Source organism: Schistocerca cancellata, chromosome 9 (assembly GCF_023864275.1).
Source record: "Schistocerca cancellata isolate TAMUIC-IGC-003103 chromosome 9, iqSchCanc2.1, whole genome shotgun sequence".
NCBI lineage: Eukaryota > Metazoa > Arthropoda > Insecta > Orthoptera > Acrididae > Schistocerca > Schistocerca cancellata.
Window position 1 is genome coordinate 199,058,257 of NC_064634.1, and position 16,155 is coordinate 199,074,411.

Genomic DNA, 16,155 nt, shown 5'->3' on the forward strand with positions numbered 1-16,155 from the left:
TGTGCCTAGATGGCAAAGGTAGTTGTTCAGAAAATACTGGTCGCGTTCTGTAGTCGCAAATGTACTTAGTTCACTATAAGAAATTCATAGAGCCATTGTATGTGAATAATGGCATACACAGTTATATTGCTACCCTTCTCCAAAGCTACTTCTGGAAACTGAAAATCGACTACATACAGCACAAGATCTGTAAATCAACAGCCATCCACTCTACAGCTGGATTAGAATATTTTTGGTTGTAGAAGATCTGACGTGATAGAAGAAGAAACAGGAGTCGATTTAGAAGAGATAGGGGATCCAGTATTAGAATCGGAATTTAAAAGAGCTTTGGAGGACTTACGGTCAAATAAGGCAGAAGGGATAGATAACATTCCATCAGAATTTCTAAAATTATTGGGGGAAGTGGCAACAAAACGACTATTCACGTTGGTGTGTAGAATATATGAGTCTGGCGAGATACCATCTGACTTTGGAAAAGCTTCATCCACACAATTCCGAAGACGGCAAGAGCTGACAAGTGCGAGAATTATCGCATAATCAGCTTAACAGCTCATGCATCGAAGCTGCTTACAAGAATAATATACAGAAGAATGGAAACGAAAATTGAGAATGCGCTAGGTGACGATCAGTTTGGCTTTAGGAAAAGTAAAGGGACGAGAGAGGCAATTCTGACGTTACGGCTAATAATGGAAGCAAGGCTAAAGAAAAATCAAGACACTTTCATAGGATTTGTCGACCTGGAAAAAGCGTTCGACAATATAAAATGGTGCAAGCTGTTCGAGATTCTGAAAAAAGTAGAGGTAAGCTATAGGGAGAGACGAGTCATATACAATATGTACAACAACCAAGAGGGAATAATAAGAGTGGACGATCAAGAACGAAGTGCTCGTATTAAGAAGGGTGTAAGATAAGGCTGTAGCCTTTCGCCCGTACTCTTCAATCTGTACATCGAGGAAGCAATGATGGAAATAAAAGAAAGGTTCAGGAGTGGAATTAAAATACAAGGTGAAAGGATATCAATGATACGATTCGCTGATGACATTGCTATCCTGAGTGAAAGTGAAGAAGAATTAAATGATCTGCTGAACGGAATGGACAGTCTAATGAGTACACAGTATGGTTTGAGAGTAAATCGGAGAAAGACGAAGGTAATGAGAAGTAGTAGAAATGAGAACAGCGAGAAACTTAACATCAGGATTGATGGTCACGAAGTCAATGAAGTTAAGGAATTCTGCTACCTAGGCAGTAAAATAATCAATGACGGAGGGAGCAAGGAGGACATCAAAAGCAGACTCGCTATGGCAAAAAAGGCATTTCTGGCCAAGAGAAGTCTACTAATATCAAATACCGGCCTTAATTTGAGGAAGAAATTTCTGAGGATGTACGTCTGGAGTACATCATTGTATGGTAGTGAAACATGGACTGTGGGAAAACCGGAACAGAAGAGAATCGAAGCATTTGAGATGTGGTGCTATAGACGAATGTTGAAAATTAGGTGGACTGATAAGGTAAGGAATGAGGAGGTTCTACGCAGAATCGGAGAGGAAAGGAATATGTGGAAAACACTGACAGGGACAGGATGATAGGACATCTGCTAAGACATGAGGGAATGACTTCCATGGTACTAGAGGGAGCTGTAGAGGGCAAACACTGTAGAGGAAGACAGAGATTGGAATACGTCAAGCAAATAATTGAGGACGTAGGTTGCAAGTGCTACTCTGAGATGAAGAGGTTAGCACATGAAAGGAATTCGTGGCGGGCCGCATGAAACCAGTCAGTAGACTGATGACCAAAAAAAAAATGATGATCTATTGAGCACCAGCTTTTTGTCATGTAGTGAACCTGAATACTTTCCGTGTAGTCAAACTTTCCTTAAAACTAGTATAATCTATTGTGCACGAATCTTGCTGCATCAAAATCGCTTGAAAACAGAATTTATTTTGAAGGCATCATATATGTTATTATTTTATGAGATTGATAGCCACATCATGCTGCCAGATAACAGATGAACTGGTTGCATAATTAAAACGGGGCTATGACGAGTACACTGCTGCACATGAACAGGAGCTTCCGATGAAGGGGCAGGTGAAAGTGTTCCAAAAGTTACGGACACAGAGTGAAGTTAGTCACTGTGACGCAAGGGGTCATTCACCTTGCAGAATGTGTCTCTCGTCTTGACGTCATAAGCTGCAGCATTTCCGCCTTGTGGGAAACCCGTCGCACTTCTCCCCTTTGGTGAATACTTCACTCGCCGCTCAGAAGAAAGCCACCGCATTTCTCGTTGAATCGGCGGGCGCAGACTTCCAGGAAACATGACTGCCAGTAGCCCGCCCTTACCTCAGGTTCACATTCCTCACGCTGGGCACGTTCCAGAGTCATCGACACAATAGAAACCAATACTCATTCACTGAAACAGGAAACTACGTTGTGAAATTATTCCAGTTACTCTTACACGAGCGTCCGCAGCTCGTGGTCGTGCGGTAGCGTTCTCGCTTCCCGCGCCCGGGTTCCCGGGTTCGATTCCCGGCGGGGTCAGGGATTTTCTCTGCCTCGTGATGACTGAGTGTTGTGTGGTGTCCTTAGGTTAGTTATGTTTAAGTAGTTCGAAGTTCTAGGGGACTGATGACCATAGCTGTTAAGTCCCATAGTGCTCAGAGCCATTTGAACCATTTGAACCTTACACGTGCATAGTTGCTGCCCGAAGGAGAATACATTCTTTGTTGGTCTTACACAAAGACCACAATTAGTAAAATTGATGCTGCAGTGTTTATATTCGGCACGCCAGTGTAGAAGTTGTCACAGAATCGGCAAAGCAATTAAACTCTCACGTTTATACAGGGTGAGCCACCTTAAACTTGCACCACAAACATAGAGGAAATGAAAAGTGCTGTAAATGTGCGGTTTTCACGGAATGAACTGGTAGTCAAGGGTTCGTACTGTTAGCAAATTAACAGATTGTAATAGAGCTTAGAATGTGTCTTTTTTCGCACAAACATACACGTTTTGGAATGGAATGCCTATTGACATTAACAAAATAAAAATGGGACAAATTAGAATGTCAGTTGTTGCAAGATTATAGTGGAAGCGTTTTAAAAAGTTTCCACACCGACACTTGTCTGTGCCATTCAATCTTCGTAGTTGCTAGGTACGATGTTGTTATGCTTGCTTGCAGGGTACTTATGTGCTCCTTGAGTGAACTGCGACTTGCTAGTCAGTGTGTGACAGTCCAACCTGTAGGTTGTGAGTTCAAAAAATAGTTCAGATGGCTCTGAGCACTATGGGACTTAACTTCTGAGGTCATCAATCCCCCAGAACTTAGAACTACTTAAACCTAACTAACCTAAGGACATCACACACATCCATGCGCGAGGCAGGATTCGAGCCTGCGACCGGAGCGGTCGAGCGGTTCCAGACTCTAGCGCCTAGAACCGCTCGGCCACCCCGGCCGGCAGGTCATGAGTAAATGATGGGATTTACCAATGCAGAAAAATTCGACATGCTCATGGCGTATGGAGAGTGTAGGAAGAACGCAGTGCGCTCTCGTACAGTGTATGCAGTAGGATATCCCAGTAGACGTTAACCATCTTAGCAGTTATTATCAACCTCTTCAACCAGTCGCGTGAAAGTCGTAGTGTAACACCTAGACAATTTAACACAAGGGAACACGTGACGACAGAAGAGGGGGAAATTAATATTCTTGTTCCTGCTGCAATTGATCCACACGTTAGGTCTCGTGCAATCGCACGAGGAAGTGGCACGAGTCAGGCAAGTGTCTTAGGCATTCTCCATCGACATAGGTCCCATCCCTATCAAATCTCTTTCCATCAAGAGCTGCGTGGAAACGATTATGAAAATCGTATTAACTTCTTTACATACGCATTAAGACAGGACACTCCAGATGTATCATATATGTTGTTTATTGATGGAGTAACATTTACCAATCATGGCCAGATAAACCGCCAATACATGCACCACTGGTCTGTTGAAAATCCCCACTGGCTTCCACAAATGTAACGTCAGGGTTCATGTAGTATAAACGTGTGGTGTGGGGTAGTGAACCACCAGCTCACAGTCCCATGCATACATGTATCACAGCCTGCTAACAAACCATCTTCCACGGACGCCGGAAGACGTTCCTCTGCAGACTATGAGGAACTAATAAACAGCAATGTGATGGCTGTCCAGCCTATAGTGCTTGAAATTGTTTCCAAATTTTTTGGACTGGACACAGATGACCCATACCTCGACCAGTCCATTCCCCAGATTTGACGCCTGCAGAAGTTTTTCTGTAGGGAAAGCTGGAAGAGGCTGCCTACAAGGCTATACCAGAAACATCCGATGATATGCAACGATATACAGGGTGATTCAAAAAGAATACCACAACTTTAGGAATTTAAAACTCTGCAACGACAAAAGGCAGAGCTAAGCACTATCTGTCGGCGAATTAAGGGAGCTATAAAGTTTCATTTGGTTGTACATTTGTTCGCTTGAGGCGCTGTTGACTAGGCGTCAGAGTCAGTTGATGCTAAGATGGCGACCGCTCAACAGAAAGCTTTTTGTGTTATTGAGTACGGCAGAAGTGAGTGGACGACAGTTGTTCAGCGTGCATTTCGAACGAAGTATGGTGTTAAACCTCCTGATAGGTGGTGTATTAAGCGTTGGTATAAACAGTTTGCAGAGAATGGGTGTTTGTGCAAAGGGAAAAGTTCTGGACGGCCGAGAACGTGTGATGAAAATGTAGCACGCATCCAGCAAGCATTTGTTCGCAGCCCAGGAAAATCGACTCGCAGAGCTAGGAGAGAGCTGCAAATTCCACAATCAACTGTATGGAGAGTCCTACGAAAAAGGTTAGTTATGAAACCTGAACGTCAACTACCCGAGGCGATGGATCGGTCGCCAGGCAGCCCGTGACCGAGCACTTCATCACTGGCCTCCAAGAAGCCCTGATCTTACCCCCTGCGATTTTTTCTTATGGGGGTATGTTAAGGAATGGTGTTTCGGCCACCTCTCCCAGCCACCATTGATGATTTGAAACGAGAAATAACAGCAGCTATCCAAACTGTTACGCCTGATATGCTACAGAGAGTGTGGAACGAGTTGGAGTATCGGGTTGATATTGCTCGAGTGTCTGGAGGGGGCCATATTGAACATCTCTGAACTTGTTTTCGAGTGAAAAAAAACCTTTTTAAATACTCTTTGTAATGATGTAAAACAGAAGGTTATATTATGTTTCTTTCATTAAATACACATTTTTAAAGTTGTGGTATTCTTTTTGAATCACCCTGTATTACTGCAGCCCGCTCGGACATCACTGAAATGCTTTAACGTGTGCAGAAGTCGTTCCATACGAGACTGGAAGCGTGCACTGCCTCTGCCCACGGTCATTTGGAATACATCTTGTGGTGGTCAGTGGTCTCGGTGGTGGTCAGAAGCCACATAACTATCGTATGCACTTGTGTTGTTCTGTAGTGTGTGCTATTACAGGTATTTTACAAACATCGCTGTGGGATCTTTTGGAAATGCGGTATCTTGTAAACGACTCGCGCTAGGATCATGCGGCAAACACAACCGACGCTCTGCTTTACCTTACTTTTAGTTTGTTAATGTCAGTAGGTATTGTTCCATTTAACAAGTATATGTTTCCTCAAAAAACACACTTTGTATTATTACAGTCTGTTTATTGGCTACCATTACGAGCCTTGGACTGCCAATCCATTCTGTGAAACCAACACATCAATAGCATTTTCCATTTCCGCAATATTTTCAGTGCAAGTTTAAGGTGATTCACCCTGTACACAAGTAATAAATCCGTGCAACTCCCACGTTTATTTACTTATAAAAGCCGACTTCCGAATTTTCTTTGTGTGGGTCCATGTGCCAGATTCGTGTGCTCTTTCGAAATTGTCGACTGTAAAGTTTTACTGTGCGCCTCAGTTCAGTATAATCTTTCAATGATTTTGTCACCATTCGTATGTCAAGAGGAGGCAAACGCGAAAGCTTGGGGTCTATTACTTGTCGGCAGATCAAACATGTGGCGAATAATGGTACCCCTTAGGGAAATGGTAGCAAGGGACAGGAAGGATTATCACGAGCACTTGGTGCGTTTGCCTTGTGGGACTCAGTATGTTGAAGGGGCTGTTCAGGATGCCATTGAGGAACCAATGAACTGTAGATTGTGACCAACGTTGGAACAAACGATACCTTTCGTCTGGGCTCTGAGGTCATACTTGCAGCATTCCAGTAACTGATATAGAATGCTGAGAAGACCAGCCTTGCGCGTGGAGTTTCAACGAAGCTCACAATTTGCAGCATTGTCCCAAGAACTGATCGTGGCCCCCTGGTTCTGAGTCGAGTGGAAGAATTGATCCAGAGACTTCGAAGGTTCTGTGCCAATCTAGACAGCGACATCCTGGGTTTGCTCAGTAGAGTCCCCCTTACTGGATCTGGTATGTACTACGTATCAGAGCCTGCTACTCACGTAGTTGTCTGTGCGTGGGGTGCTCATAAAGGCGACTCGCCGTCCAGGCCAGATAAGAACACCTGTAGCAGACCTAGAAATATTAGCGTAAGAACCAACCCTGGCACTTTGGTGCAAGCTAACTGCAGAAACATTCACAACAAAGTGCCAGAGTTCGAAACTCTCCTGAAAAGCAGTATACCTCACATGATACTAGGCACAGAAAGCTTCTTAAAACTTTAATTTTATAGCGGTGAGATTTTGGTGGAAAATGTAAGTGCATTTCGAAATGATAGGCTAACGGGAAATGGAGTATTTGTCGCAGTCGACAAGACACTCAGATCCACCGAGACAGAAACTGAAGCTACATGCTAGACTGTTTTGGGAAGACTCAGCATCAGGGGTGATCATAAAGTTGTAATTAGATCCTTCTATCGCCTCTGGAACCTGCGTCGAACAAGTAGTTCAGAATCTCACTCGTGATGGGAATATATAGAATCTAATGGCAAAAAAAAAAAAAAAAAAAAAAATGGTTCAAATGGCTCTGAGCACTATGCGACGTAACTTCTGAGGTCATCAGTCGCCTAGAACTTAGAACTAATTAAACCTAACTAACCTAAGGACATCACACACATCCATGCCCGAGGCAGGATTCGAACCTGCGACCGTAGCGGTCACGCGGTTCCAGACTGAAGCGCCTTTAACCGTAATGGCAAAAATAGACGTTTCCTGTCAGAAGATGTCTACATCAAAATTGGTATTGCCGATTATGCGGCGGGTGTGACAACAATGATCACCTAAATACAAAGCGCAAATAAATAAGTACAAAGATGTATATGCTGAGTAAGTTAGATAGAAAAAGCAATAGTGTCATATCTCAATAACGAACTTAAAAAGTAATGCACAGGACATGAGCATGTAGAGGACGTATGTCTCAAGTTTAAAAGAATAGTTGACCTTGCTCAGGTTAGGTGTATACGCAGGAGAACGGTTGATAATGGGAGGGTCCCCCCATGGAATACAGTCACTATACAGAAACTTCTAAGGAAACGGAGGCTACTGCATAATAGGTAAAAATATTTTTGGATATTTGTGGTAAGTTCCTAAGGAACCAAACTGCTGAGGTCATCGGTCCCTAGGCTTACACACTACTTAAGCTAAGTTAAACTAACTTACGCTAAGGACAACACACACGCCAATGCCCGAGGGAGGACTCGAACCTCCGTCGGGAGGAGCCGCGCGAACCGTGGAAAGGTGCCCAGACGGCACTGCTACCCTGCGCGGCGGTACAAAACAAAGCATAGGACTATACATAGATAGATAGATACTGAATGAAACACTTTTTGTCGTCAAGAGAGCAGCGCGTGAAACCTTCAGTGACTACCGTAGTAGGATATTGTCAAATTATCTACCATAAAATCAAAAGAAATTCTGGTAATACGTGTATGTTAAAACTTTTAGCGCCACCAATGTTACTTTCCAATCACTCACGGACGGGACAGAAACTGAAATTTAGAGAAGCAAAGAAAAGACAGAAATTTTTAATTCCATATTCAAATCTTCCTTTACAAAGAAAAACCCAGGAGAATTGCTCCAATTTAATCCTCGTATCAGTTAAAAGATGAGGGGGATACGCGATAGTGTCAGTTGTGTCTAGAAACGACTGAAATCTTTAAATGTTATTCTTTGACATTGGCAATGTTGGGAGATAAGCAATCTGTTGACATGAAACGCGTGAATTAAAAATCTTTCGTCAAGATCGCAAAATTTCTTTGCTGATTACTAGTTTCGGCTCGTTACCAAGCCATCTTCAGATCAATCTAAAGTGTTGTTCAGGGTTCGACACTCAATACACGTTTGCCGTTTCTCCCACTAGTTAAATAAAAATCCTAAAGTGAAAATCTTAGGTGCTTATGTAAATTGACAACGTTAATCACATTTGATTAGTAATTATCGTTGTCGCTTTACAAAGGCAACTAAGATTTTCACTTTACGATATTTTATTTAACAAGGGCGATTTAGCTCTAAAAATGTACGATGTGTAATGAGTGCCACACCCTGAACAACATTTTAGATTAATCTGAAGATGGCTCGGTAATAAGCCGAAACGTATAATCAGTGAAGAAAATTTGTGAACTTGACGTATGATTTTTATCCACACATGTCTGAAATCGTTAACACTTAACAGATCTCCAGGGTCTGATGGTATACTTATCAGATTCTGTACTGAATTTGCGGTTGAGTTGGCCTCTCTCTTAGCTGTGATCTATTGTAGATCCCTTGGACAAAAATCCGTGCCCAGTAGTTGGAAGAAAGCACAGGTAATACTCGTTTACAAGAATTGTACTACAAGGGATCCACAAAGTTACCATATAATACCCTTGACATCGATTTGTTTTAGATTCTTAGATCATATTGTGAGCTTCGCAACAAAACCATGACCGGGCAGACCCCTTCTACTAATGGACATGGAGGGTCGACCGTTGCGGAATGTTTTAGTAAAAAAAATCCCTTGAAATTAGCGCAAGAAATCACGAGTGAGTTTCAGCTTCCGATTAGCCTCAAATTTTTGTTATCAATGCTAAGCAAAGATTGAAGTGTGAAGAACGACGCTGAAAAAGAGTGATTTGTACTGATGATCACACTACGAGTATAGCGTGTCGCAGCCCTTTAGAAATGTTTCCTTTTGGCGAATGCTTGGAAAAGTTACTTATCACCAAGTGCAGTGCCATCAGTGTAGTACAATTGAGACGGTGTTACGGTATGTGGGTGTTTTTCGTGGTTATGGTGTGCTCCCTCACTGAGCTTATGAGAATGCTAAATGTGGCAGGATATTGTATGGTGGCAACGGTCTTGCCCCTTACATAAGTCCATTTAACGTGACTATAATCACTTTGCAAGCACTTTAGGTCAATAAAAACGACTGACAGCGGTGCAATCGCTTTGTAGATAATTAGTTGTTGTTTTTTGGAGTAATATTCTCGATTACGGTGTGTGAAATGTCTGTGGAAATGTTGGCTATGTAATACAGGGAGAATTACGCATTTTGTATTTATCAGATTTTGCGTCAATGCTTTATACAGTCCTGGAAATGGAAAAAAGAACACATTGACACCGGTGTGTCAGACCCACCATACTTGCTCCGGACACTGCGAGAGGACTGTACAAGCAATGATCACACGCACGGCACAGCGGGCACACCAGGAACCGCGGTGTTGGCCGTCGAATGGCGCTAGCTGCGCAGCATTTGTGCACCGCCGCCGTCAGTGTCAGCCAGTTTCCGTGGCATACGGAGCTCCATCGCAGTCTTTAACACTGGTAGCATGCCGCGACAGCGTGGACGTGAACCGTATGTGCAGTTGACGGACTTTGAGCGAGGGCGTATAGTGGGCATGCGGGAGGCCGGGTGGACGTACCGCCGAATTGCTCAACACGTGGGGCGTGAGGTCTCCACAGTACATCGATGTTGTCGCCAGTGGTCGGCGGAAGGTGCACGTGCCCGTCGACCTGGGACCGGACCGCAGCGACGCACGGATGCACGCCAAAACCGTAGGATCCTACGCAGTGCCGTAGGGGACCGCACCGCCACTTCCCAGCAAATTAGGGACACTGTTGCTCCTGGGGTATCGGCGAGGACCATTCGCAACCGCCTCCGTGAAGCTGGGCTACGGTCCCGCACACCGTTAGGCCGTCTTCCGCTCACGCCCCAACATCGTGCAGCCCGCCTCCAGTGGTGTCGCGACAGGCGTGAATGGAGGGACGAATGGAGACGTGTCGTCTTCAGCGATGAGAGTCGCTTCTGCCTTGGTGCCAATGATGGTCGTATGCGTGTTTGGCGCCGTGCAGGTGAGCGCCACAATCAGGACTGCATACGACCGAGGCACACAGGGCCAACACCCGGCATCATGGTGTGGGGAGCGATCTCCTACACTGGCCGTACACCACTGGTGATCGTCGAGGGGACACTGAATAGTGCACGGTACATCCAAACCGTCATCGAACCCATCGTTCTACCATTCCTAGACCGGCAAGGGAACTTGCTGTTCCAACAGGACAATGCACGTCCGCATGTATCCCGTGCCACCCAACGTGCTCTAGAAGGTGTCAGTCAACTACCCTGGCCACCAAGATCTCCGGATCTGTCCCCCATTGAGCATGTTTGGGACTGGATGAAGCGTCGTCTCACGCGGTCTGCACGTCCAGCACGAACGCTGGTCCAACTGAGGCGCCAGGTGGAAATGGCATGGCAAGCCGTTCCACAGGACTACATCCAGCATCTCTACGATCGTCTCCATGGGAGAATAGCAGCCTGCATTGCTGCGAAAGGTGGATATACACTGTACTAGTGCCGACATTGTGCATGCTCTGTTGCCTGTGTCTATGTGCCTGTGGTTCTGTCAGTGTGATAATGTGATGTATCTGACCCCAGGAATGTGTCAATAAAGTTTCCCCTTCCTGGGACAATGAATTCACGGTGTTCTTATTTCAATTTCCAGGAGTGTATGCGAGGCACTGGAGACAGCGCTTGCCCAGCAGCCTGACAATGGGCCTCCAGGTGTGTAACCTCAAGTGTTTACAAAACAGAGCAATGGCTTGCTGGACATGTTCTCGCTTACGTTCCACAAATTTTACGCACTACAGTAATTGAAGTGGGGCAGGCAGTGGCTTGCTGGGCATGCTCTCGCCTACGTTCCACTAATTTTACGCCTTCGAGTAATTGACGTGGGGCAGGCGAGGAGTCCCTTAGGAATCAAAAATTCCTGAAAAATTGTTGTTGCCCACAGAAGTGGGACTTCCCATGTGGCTATGGCAGAGTTTAATCGTGAAATTTGGTAGGAAGGGAATAATTGTGGAAAATAGTTCGATTCCCTGGCTGTAAATTGGTCGGCGCTGGGAAACTGGGTATTTTGAGCGTTTCTAGGGATGTGATTCGCTAGGTAAAGTTTTGGTGGGGAAAACAGAGGCGAAGAGCGATCTTGCTCGACTTTCTGTCGAGGGCTTCTGTCTTAGGCTTTCGTTCTGAGAGGATGTGGAGCCATGTCAGCTCTTCGCTGATAGGAAGATTATTACAATTTGAGAAGTTTACGGACAGCAGTGTGTCGTCCAAATATTGTAGGAGTGTAATTTCCGAGGTGCCGCACCGTTTACAATAAATCACACCTATTTTTAATTCCAAACATGAACCATAACTAACACTTAAGGGGTTCAATGATAGCAGACAATTACACAGAAATAAAATAAAGCAAAGGGCGAACTCAGGATCGCCCGCCGGAGACCGCAGCCACAGCAGCAGTAGTACGGTGAGATCGCTCCCGCTTCAGCCTTCGTTAGGTGTAGCGTTCACGTGCAGTTGCTGTTTCCACTGAGGTTTCACGATACTTTGGGGTGTAGTGATTCTTCTTATTTTTGGTTTTGTGTCGATGTCAGTCGGTCAGCCAATTTAGAAGAGATCGCGTTTTGTACCGATTTTGACACAGTTCACTGCCAATTCCAGCTAGGAGGGTAATTTATAAATGGTTCATTTGTGTTTTATTCAGCATTGGTCTGAAGTTGATAATAAATTTATTGATTCAGTAGACCTTTTACTTTCAGTAATTTGCTCCTGAGTTCGCCCTTTGCTTTATTTTATTTCTGTGTAATTGTCTGATATCATTGAACCCCCTAAGTGTTAGTTATGGTTCATGTTTGGAATTAAAAATAGGTGTGATTTATTGTAAACACTACCACCGCAGATTAATTAGGGGTGACAGAGTGACATTTAAATATAGTGTTATCCATTCTTGCGTACATTTCCACTCCCGATTTCACTGTAAGTTGTCTGACAGGGGCGAAGACACGCAAAACGCAGACAAGCAACAGGTGGGATGTTAGAATATGAGCACATTTTACAGTGGTGTGTACTGCGCACAGTAGCGCAGTGGTTTCCACCCATTCTGAGACTATTATCTCTGAGTGCAATCAGATATTCGCTAGTATTCACCCTTTCCCCCACCACCAACATTAGCATCTAACTACACTGTAGAATGAAAAAGAACTTTCTTTGAACACTTTTATTTTTTAAATGATGGAAGATAAGGGATATTTAGTTTCGTAGATGTCTTAATAATCACCGAAATAATGAGACAATTGATACCGCTTAATTCTAACAACATTTCATTTATATTTGTAGAATGTTACCTACAACTCCTCCGCAGAAAAGAAAGCTAATTATCAACATTGAAGGTAAATAGTTATTACAAAACAAGCTTCCTCGGCACCAGTTCTCTCCCTGGTGACAATTGCTTCAATCACGCCCAACAACCCCATTTTAAAATCAACCAAGTCAAAGGGTATACGATATACCTACTGCTTGTGTACCACTATGTTCTTGGGCTCCTTACTTCTGAAATGTCAGAAATTGGAGGACTTTAGGCTGCCAGTGCTTTGCGTCTGACGACTGCCGCACAGCATGTAGTAGCCATTACATAAATGCAAGTGTATCGTGATCTCAATTAGATAGTTTATTGTTGCGAAGTGTATAACGTAGCTGTTTCTGGTCCATTGTGAGAACTATATACAAATCGAAGAAGGAATTTCCATGAGATGTTTAAGCATGGATGGATCAGTTTTACTGCCACAGATGGATGATACACAGTATAAGCGCAGTAGATGAACTATATGAGGGACAAGGAAGATGATGTTCATACATTCGTTTCACAAGCTGTAACCTCCACTACATTGACTCATGCGTTAATGCTAAAATTTGAAATAAAATAATGTAATTATTGGTAACTTATGTAATCAGTATTACAGTTTTACGAAACAGTCATGATAAAAACAACGATCTTTTGAAAGTAGTTCTGTTTCGAGACCTAAACACTAGTGAACCATCCTTTTACCCTGAGAAAATTTCATTTCACCTCTCAAGGGCTAATTACACCAAGGTTGGGAAGCACTGCAATGGGAGAACGGTTCGGAGACGATAATTTTGTCAACATGACAGTGCATTCTGTCATAAAGCAGCATCTGAGAGGCAATGGTTTGTGAACAACAACATTCTTGAAATTCCAACCTAACTACCTTCTCCGGTTTTGGCGCTTGAGAAAGTATGAGCTGCCATGCTCCATAAACATTCAGATGCCTTATTAAAACTGCTTCTAGCAGAGTCCAGTTGTCATAAACGCGAAGGATGGACACATCCCACATTAATGACCACTACTATGTGCCGCATATTTTTGATGGGATGGTGTAGGAGTGTTAGCCAACGACCTTGCTGCAGTGGTAACATCGGATCCCGTCTGATCACAAAGTTAAGCGCTGTTGGACTTGCCTAGCACTTGGATGGGTGACCAACGGGTGGCCGAAGGCTATTGGCAAGCGGGGAGCACTCAACCCTTGTGAGGCAGCCTGAGGAGCTACGTGGCTGAGAAATACCGCCTCCGGTCACGAAAACTCATAACGACCGGGAGAGCGGTGTGATAAACACATGCCACTCCTTATCTGAATTCAGTGAAGCCTGTCGCCTGAGGACGACACGGCGGTCGGTCAGTACCGTTGCGTCTTCCGAGGGCTGTTCGAATGGACTCTAGTTTAGTGTAGGAATATTGCGTGTGCCAAGAGACAGGATTAAAGGCAAAATACAACAGTAAAAGTAGAATTTTAAAAAAAAGACTATACCCTCATTGCTTTGTTGTTTTAAGTAAGAGCAGGTGTTTCTGTTTAAGAGCTACATGTGCTGGACAAAAGAAGGAAAACAGAAAGAAAATGCTATAAAACAGATGCAGTGGCTAACCAATCCTGCAGATTGTGCTGCTGTATCTGAATACGGACTGCACCTGCGCAATCTTCTCAATACTTTACACCTATCTGTCGTCGTCACAACAGTGTTCTGTGAGTGCATTATGTCGTAGTTAAGTGTATTCAAACGTAGGTAGATTATTGGTGCTCGCATGGGGATGCTCCCGCAACCAAGGGAGGGGAAGTGTGTGGTGTCTCAAGAGGATCTATTTCGTATACAGTGGAAGTGAAAAAAACATGATCTGCTGAGTCACAACGCGGACCAAAGTCAGTGATCGTGGTAGTCGGTTATTGAAGAGGATCGTAGCGAACAATAAGAGGACGACAGCTGTAAAAGTCACTGAAGAACTTAATGTTGCACTCGCAAAACATGTCGGTACAAAAAAAAAAAAAAGAACATGAAGGGAGCTCTATAAACTGGGACCTGCAGGGCGAGCTGGAGTTCCAAAACCTGTCATCAGCAATGCAAATGCCCATAGCAGGAACACGTCTTTCCGAAGCCACAAAACCTAGATGATGATGCAATAGAAGAAAGTCATCTGGTAGGATGCGTCTTGTTTTGCTCTGTTTCCAAATTGCGTCTGAGTTTACATCGCCAGAGTAAAACATAACTGGGTTCGGTGCTGAGCTGGATCGTGGTATTCCAACTGCCTCACGGTTATTCTGCTAGATCTCATTCTTGCCAAGGATTATGTGATGCCGGCCGGAGTGGCCGTGCGGTTCTAGGCGCTACAGTCTGGACCCGAGCGCCCGCTACGGTCGCAGATTCGAATCCTGCCTCGGGCATGGATGTGTGTGAAGTCCTTAGATTAGTTAGGTTTAATTAGTTCTAAGTTCTAGGCAACTGATGACCTCAGAAGTTAAGTCGCATATTGCTCAGAGCCATTTGAACCATTTTGATTATGTGATCATTTTGACTGTTCATGGCCATCCCATGGTATAATTTTTATTACCCATCAGTGACGCTGCGTTCCAGTACGACAGGGACATTGTCCACTCATATCGTGGTATTCCAACGGCCTCACGGTCACTTTGCAAGATCTCATTACTGCCAAGGATTATGTGATCATTTTGGCTGTTCACGGACATCCTATGGTATAATTTTTGCTACCCACCAGTGACGCTGCGTTCCAGTACGACAGGGTCCCTGTTCACTCACCTCGCATAGCTCAGGGCTGGTTTCGTGTGCACATTCCAGCACAGTCACTAGATCTCAATGTTATTGACTCTTTGCGATCTACTTTGGAGAGAAGGGTGCGTGATCGCTGTCCACTTCCGTCGTCGTTACCTACACTTGTCACTGTTTTGCAGAATGGATGGTGTAAGATTCCCTAGAGAACCATGCGGAAACTGTATTTATCCCTTTCGTAACCATTACAACCTTTATGGAATTCCAGCGGGCTTCCTGTACTGTGTTAGACATGGTATTGGATTCTGCTTGTGGTGTTTCCATATATTTGTCCAGTAACTGTACTGTAACTTCAAAACAATGACGTAGTTCAAAAATGGTTCAAATGGCTCTGAGCACTATGGGACTTAACATCTGAGGTCATCAGTCCCCTAGAACTTAGAACTACTTAAACCTAACTAACCTAAGGACATCACACACATCCATGCCCGTGGCAGGATTCGAAACTGCGACCGTAGCAGTCACGCGGTTCCGGACTGCAGCGCCTAGAACCGTGTGGCCACCGCGGTGGGCAATGACGTAGTATCCAGCCCACTCGTGTAATATAGGGTGCCTAAGAAGCTGTTCCTCGGATCGCTAGGCAACGATTCATGCAAATCATATTAATGGAGTATACATCGAAGTACCTCGGAATAACACTCGATAGGTCCCTAACCTTCCGACAACATCTCTCCAACGTGGCCGCAAAAGTGAAGACCCGTAATAATATCTTTCAGAAGCTTGCTGGTACCTC